This window comes from Ostrea edulis, chromosome 7, assembly GCF_947568905.1.
Source record: "Ostrea edulis chromosome 7, xbOstEdul1.1, whole genome shotgun sequence".
Taxonomy (NCBI): Eukaryota; Metazoa; Mollusca; class Bivalvia; order Ostreida; family Ostreidae; genus Ostrea; species Ostrea edulis.
Window position 1 is genome coordinate 49,388,522 of NC_079170.1, and position 8,064 is coordinate 49,396,585.

An 8,064-nucleotide genomic window follows, 5' to 3' on the forward strand; every position below is an offset into this window, starting at 1 on the left:
AAATTAGGAGGTACCTCGTGAGAAATAGGAGATCGAGTTTAACGGTGAAGGTGAAAACATGTGATTTTCGGATTGTGAACTTTATATACTTGTGAACGTGTCCTTGTATAAATGTAGATTTGTAAATAAATATGTAAATAGTACTACAGGTTTATTGATGTTATGAAACCAGTGCCGTCACAGGGAGGACCTTTGTGACAAAAAGAACTTTAAAAATCAGAATGTTTGTCTGAGTATTTTAGGTACATGTATTCATAGCATACATCAAATTACAGCAAAATTTGGACTCTATTTTTTTTTATTTGCAAACAAAACTGTACACTGTTTTATCATTCCGAGAAAATACCATAAAATACCACATGAAATAATTGAAAGCTTGTATCACTTTTTTCGATTGTGAAATCATGCTTCATATTAGCTGCAATAATGTAGCCCTATCCGATTTTTTTAAATTCTGACGTTTTCGGGAAAGGGCTACAATTCCATAGGATCTCCGTAATGGTGCAAAATAATTTTATGAATAACCAATAAGCTCCGTGTATTAGTCCCAAATGTTGTTTACACCAAAAGGAGTACCAACTTTGTGCGTGGGCATGTCTAATAAAGGTGTTTTTCATTAAACATCATGTACAGCATGCACCATTCTTCATCTGCTCCGCCATGCTTGTTATCGCGATATCTCGTAGGTGGATCTACTGAAAAACCTAAACATTGACAATCTGCGCGAAAATGTAGTTACTCGATCCACTCCGACAAAGAAAGGAAAATCATATGGTTGCAGAAAGAATTTACACTTTGCTGTTCGATTTTTAACTTGATATTAAATCTAAACCTTTTTAATACCGACGAAATAGCTTTCTCCTCCGTACTTGTCCATTGATATAAATACTACCTTACATGTATATGGCATATACAAATAACTTGACAATCGGAAGTTGAAACATCAGCACATCAAACATGGTGCACAAATACGAATCGAGAAAATGGAATATATAGCCTCACAAATCGTAAGTGGCAGGTTGTAAATTTACATAGGGACTAGAGAACATAGAATATAATTTTATTTACGTAAAGAAAGCCAGCAAATGTTTAGAATGATCGAAAATGTTGCGGGAGTGAGTCACCCCCACATTTGCACCATTACGGAGACAGTAAGGAGTTGTAGCCCTCTCCTTAAAAAAACATTGGAGAGGACTACATTATTGCAGGCTAGCTTCATACGAGCTGCTTTAATACGAGCCATTAAATAAAATTTCAGTGTAATGAGCTAACCCAAAAGGAAAATAAAAGTTAAATACTATTCAGCAATGCTGCACAGTATGATTGCTACACAGTATGATTTCTACAAATTTGAGCTGAAATAAAAAAAAGTATAATGGCAACAACGTTCAAAAATACAAAACAAGAGACGAAGGCAAACGCGAGCAGTGTTGATTATTTATCAAGTATTTGCAATGGTACATGTACATATGGGCAGCCATACATTTTGCATTTCGTCACCGTGTGTGCATTAGAGGAAGGTAAGTCATTCAAGACTTAAACCCTAGAAAACTCAATCCACCGTAATTATTTCTAGTATACCTGCAACGTTATATTAATGTGTACGATAAATAGTCTAAAACATAGTTAGAAGTATTAAACTCAAACCGCAAACATGTTTAGGCCTCGATACAAAGTCACCTTACTTTTCGTGTTGATTCACACCCAAAAGATACCAGGACTGATCCAAGAATTGCGGTTGGGGGGGCAACGTTTTTGAGGCAAGGAGTCTGGGTACCGCCTTGAGGTGGGTCCAGGACAAAGCCCTGGGGGCCCAGGGGGCGAAGCCTCCGGAAGCTCCTGAATTCTACAGATTTTATGTCTCCTGTAGTCATTTTTACAATTTTTTGTCAGTTTTGGTAAGGTGAAATTACTTAAATGACGCAAATCTTAAGGGGTTTTTTGAATGTACGTTCTCCCAATAAGAGTAATTCAATAGATAAAAAGATTTTGTCATTTATTTCTCTGAGAGTGGAAGACGTGCTTCTTCTATCGTTTACATTTTTCTAAACAAGAGCTCACGATTTACCTTAAATTTAAAAATTATGGGGGGGGGGGGGGGGTGCGTAGCCCTTAAATCTGCCTCTGGCTACATTACTATCTATCCGTGCTGGTTATTTAACTTCAAACACAAGGCATTTGAATGACGCGTCAGTCAGAAGAATATGAATGGGTTATATCACAGGTATCTGAATTTTAATCAGTAAATAGATATGATAAGAAAAAAGAAGGAATACTATTATGATATAAAACGTCTGAAGATTTTTTTTAAAAAAAAATGAAAGCGCTTAGTTTTTTAACGTGTTGTCATATTTTATTTATTTTGTTACCTATTGATTACCGGACACTGGGGTAATTTTTCACATTTGGACATATTGATAGATACATGTAGATAGATAGATAGATAATGGCGTTGTTTTCTATTTATATCTATTTACTGATTAAAATGCAGATACTTGTGGTTATATAGTACCTGACGTCCTTCACACCCATCATGTTTCCGATTTTTTTTTATTATGCACAAGTATGGAACACGAGTTGTTGGTATAAATGGCGTTGGTTTTTTTAAAAAATTAAACCTACATGTTTCATCTAGGATTTTGATGAATAAATCGTTTTCTTTAAATTTACTGGAGGATGTCTTATTTTGTTGATATCTTATTATCTGAAATATTTTATTGAGCAGCACTGTTTAAGTAGAGTACTTACAAGAGATGTTCCGAGTGTCACCTGCGTTTGGTTGTGGCAATTACGTCCTTAGGACCCGGTTTAACGATAGAATGCGCCCCATATACCCGCAATGTAGTAAAATAAAAATTTCACTCAGTACATGTTTCGGTAAAAGCATGTTACATATCATTAATATAACTAATATTAAGCGACTTTTGTTTTTAAAATTTGACCTTTGACCCAGCGCATGCGCACAATGCGTAGGACAGACCTACAACAGAGAAGCGAAGCGAAGCACAGCGGGAAACAATCGGATTATGTAAACAAACCCAGCCATGAGTTTATATTACAAGTCGTTGCCGGAGGCTCCTCAACAGCACTAGAAGGAGAAACTTTTCAAGCTTGGAATCAAGAAACTCTCTTTTGATCCGTTCATTGACGATGGTGAAAACTGGATTAACAATGTTACAAAATGGCCGGACGTTGAGTTTGGGGAAATTTACTATTATCTTGTGGACAGCCCTGGACAGTTTACACTTGAGACTTTAAAAGCATACAGATCATTAGAGGCCTACAATTACTTTCACAGTGGCTGGGTCACACGGTACTTTATTCTACTCTGGGTAGTGACAAGTCTTTCCTCAAGGCGAAAGTTAACAGATCACAGGCTGTGACCGACAAGCCACACGAAGAATGGGTGTGTGTGGAGAAAGACTGCACCATTCTAAATGCCCACTGCACATGTATGGCCGGGTAAGACTTTTTTTAAAAATATTTTTATTATTATATAGCCTAGGGTATTAAGTATATGTAAACCAGTGAACGGGAGCAGATGGTGAAATTCTCCATTGATTTGGTTCTGTGACTTTTCATGTCACATTTACGCCTTGGCACAAATTCACCCCGAACGTTTCAGATTTAATTTGTTGATAAGAAGACATATTAAAAAAATAATTGTGAGGAATTATATTAAATTAACCTATTGCACAATATTTGAACTGGTTGCATGCTGTTAGAATGTAAAGAAAATTTCTTTGGCCCCAAAACCATAAACTAGTATAGAGATAAAATGAGGACTGATGGAAGTTAAATCAAAACATCTTCAAATTCACTTTAAAGAAAAGCTAAATTTGCATCATGTATTTGTTACTGAAAATTAAATGTACTTCAGCTAATTATTGAAATTATGTGTGAAAACACCCCATTAGATTTCATGCTCTTGGGGCCTTTTTGATTTGTTTACATAATGTACACAGAGCATCATGTCTGGACTTAACAATTTAACATGTTTACAAGTTGTTTTAGTAAGGGTTTTTTTCCAGATTGGGAGAGGTATGTTCCCATGCTGCTGCCATCCTTTTCAAAGTCAATGCAAGTGTACGACTGGGATATAATAAAGTTGCTTGCACGTCAATGACATGTACATGGAACCAAAACTTTACCAAAATAGGTATTAAAGCATGTTGTGCATTAACATTTTGAATTATCATTTGAACATAATTTTGTTTTTAATATCGGAAAACTGTAATTATTTTCATGTACATTTACTAGATTTAAGTGAAAGGAAAGTAAATATTTATTTTTTTCTGTTTACCAGTATTTAATCAGATATGTATTTATGAATTGTACATACAATGAAATAGTTTTTTTTTAAAAAGAATTTTGAAAAAAATATAAACTTTAGAAAATTTCCATAATGCATTTATGATAAATTTTAGGTGGAGGCTGTCCCGCTCTATGAGATAAGCTTTAAGAGACCAAAGAAAGCCAACTTTCATCTTCCATCCACTCCGGTACCACAACATGCAGATATTGCATTTGAAGACACAGCCTCATTTCTGCAGAAACTGACAGAGACCAACCCAACAGCTGTGATCTTTACTGTAACTGACCCCCGTCCAAATCCCCCTACATCTAGACCATCCCTGCCAATTGCATTCACGTCTCTCTACAACCCAGAGTATACTAACCTCTCACATACAGAACTAGCTACCAAGTGTGATGAAATTCTCCAAAATATTACCGTCAACCAAGAGGAGTCCATCAACGTTGAGGAACTAACCAGAAATCAGAGTTTGTCTACTAAGTGGTATAAATACAGGGAGGGCCGTCTCACCGCATCGAACTTTTATGACATTTGTCATACTAGCATGCAGAGACCGAGTGTTTCTTTGATAAAGAGGATTATGCAGTATGTTCCAAGCATTGACACACCAGCAACTAAGTGGGGGAAATCGAAAGAAAAAGCTGTACTAAAGGAGTACACCGAATTGACGGTACAACACAACCAAGAATTTTCAGCAAGACAGAGTGGCCTGGTACTCAATCCAGATTATCCCACACTTGGAGTCAGTCCAGATGCTTTGACAGACTGTCCATGTTGTGGTAAAGGTCTTTTTGAAATTAAATGCCCATTCAAATTTAAGAACATACATCCTTGTTCAGTGAACGACCCAGGGTTCTACCTTAAACCCCATTCTCCAAGAGTTACAGGAAAACAGTGCAACAATTAGCTTGTGGTTAAAATCAAAACATTTTTACCAAGTTCAAGGACAAATGGCGGTGTGTAACGTTGACTTCTGTGATTTTGTTTGTTGGACCACAAGTGAAATTCATGTCGAGCGAATTAAACGGGATGAACATTTTTTTAAGGAGAAGATGCTTCCACTGTTGAAGGATTAATTTTTGCTTGCAATATTACCTGAACTGTTAACACGCAAGATCAGAGACTTGAACAACAGTGTGCCTAAGGATGATACCGTTTGTATTTGTGGAAAGCCAGAGAATTTTGATAATATGATAGCATGTGATTCTGGACATTGTAAGGTAGAATGGTACCATTTCAAGTGTGTGGGACTTAGTCTCCCCCTCAGGGGTTGTGGAGTTGCGTACCTTGCAGAAAGATGCCTCCAGCCAAGAAACACAGACAGTGATTGAACTTTACTTCAGTGTCTTACGAACATTCATTTAAAATGATATTGAATTTAATTTTCATTTTTTTTTCTTTTTTAAGTTGTGCCAATGCTCTTGTTACCATTGCTATTTATTTACTCTGCTTCCATAAAAATTCATTAAAGAATTGTAAAACAAGTTGAAGTGAATGTTGATTTATTTATTCATGAAATAAATATTATAATTTACACATTTCTAATAATAATTTCCCATAACAGTTCTGGATTTTATCAACATTATTTCGTTCTATACTTTCTAATGTTAAGTTGAATTCAGATTGCGATTCTTCAAAAATTTCGTTGAACCTGTCCATGCTTTCATGTAAAACTGAGTGTATTTCAGTTCTTGTTCCAGTTCTGGCATTGAAGTCACCGGCTAAAATGACATGTTTATTGTTTGTCAGCATGTTCTGCATTTCAATCTCTAATAAACTAAATACATCTTTGTTACTATATTTGGAGTTTTCTGGAGGAATATACACTTTACCAACGATAATATTTTTATCAGTATTAGTGATTGTTTTTGATATTTCAAACCAAAGCACAAATTCGATATCTGTTTTGTGTATAAATATGTCTTTACAAAGTTCTTTTTTGTACGCTAGTGTTATTCCCCCAGAACATTTTTTACCACACTTAAATCTATTTTTCATATGAAATTCGAAACCATCTAAGTGTAAAGTGTCTAAGTCATATGTTTTGGTTTCCTGAAAACACAGAATGTCATAATTTGCAACACAATTTTTGAATTCGGGGTAGTTCAACTTTTGTTTAATTCCACAACAGTTCAAAGACAAGATTTTTAACTTGTCCGTGGGCGCATTACATGTAGAACTGTCATTAGCATGTTCCCCGGCACGTCCCTATCTCGAATCTGGAGTGGATGTCATACGTTTTCTTTTGGCTCCAGCGCCAGTGATCTTCGGAGTTTCCTTGACAATCGTGGAAGTATCCACTTTCTCAGCGGTGTCATTTTGGGTGCTTGGGTCGTATGGTCGCCCGTTGACATACAATATGTCCTTCACTAATTTTGTGTGATTGCCTTCTTTTCGTAATTCTTTCATGATTGGGTATAATGTTTTCCGGGCTTGTTCGATTTCGTTTGGGAACTGTCGGTTTATGTAATATGATTTTACTTTCAATTTGTACGCTGACTTTAAAACGTGGTCTAAATCTCGTTGGTATATGAATTTGGCAATTATAGGTCTCGGTTTGTCTTTGTACCGTTTTCCTAATCTATGCACATTAACTACCTCTAATGAATCTTGAATGCCAAGTTGCTCTGAAATTAAATTTCTTAACACCTGCTCCGTATCTTCTCTGTCCCATGTGTGTTCATGTATGCCGGTGAAAATCAAATTATATTTCATAGATCTACATTTGAGATATGTAATCTGTTCAGCCATATATTCATTCTGTTCAGATAATTCATGTACCTTTTTTTCACTTCCATGTCTGTACTGATGAAGGCTATTCTCAATTTCTTGCACTTGTTTTTTTTTCATTTCACAAAATTGTTTACTGTTATCTGACACACCCTCCTTTATTCCATCGAATACATTACTTATTCCTTTAAGATTTGTTTCGAATTCATTTGTTGTCTTATTCATCTGATGTAGTTCCCCCTCTATACTTTTGACTTTGGCTGACAAGTTCATAACCTTTCCACACATGTCATCTACTTTTTGTAGTCTATTTTCAATCTTGGTTATCTTTTGTTCAATGTTTGATTTGATTTGATTGAATCTGACACTCATACTGTCACTTATGGATTTGACAAGATTGTACAGTTTTTCTAGTGTAATTTCACCATGTTCACCATTTTGTTGTTCCTCAATCTCACCATACAATACTGACATACTTTCACCGATAAGGTTGACTGTATCCGACTCCGACGCCATAATGTTTACAATGTTCAGTCATGCGTCAACATTCACCCTACATTGAGTTGGGCTATATATAGGACAGTTTAAGAGTGCTTTGTTGTCTCTTTGTCTATTTGATATACACAATACTTTCTAACTAGCTCAATTTTCGACGACACTGCCCATTTCGTTTTATGCCATAATCACTTCGATTACCTTCTTTCACGTCTTCTATCTGTTTTAGTTGGATTTTAGGTAGAAACTTGCAGTTTTTTCTCTCTCGAGTTAGAAACGTGTTTACTCATCTCACGCATACATGCATGTATACTCTCCTGTGTGATGTCTGTGTATACAGTACTAACCAGACCCAACCTGACACCCAAGCAGTGCCGGGGGCTGTTCTGGGACTGCTCTAGAAAGCAATCCCCGGGACTGCTTTGTTCAGCCAAGCGTGAATGAATCACGTGATGTTATGATTGACAAGAAAGCCCCGTCCACCGTGTATTCCGAATATACACAAATCACTTCAGTGGTTTTTT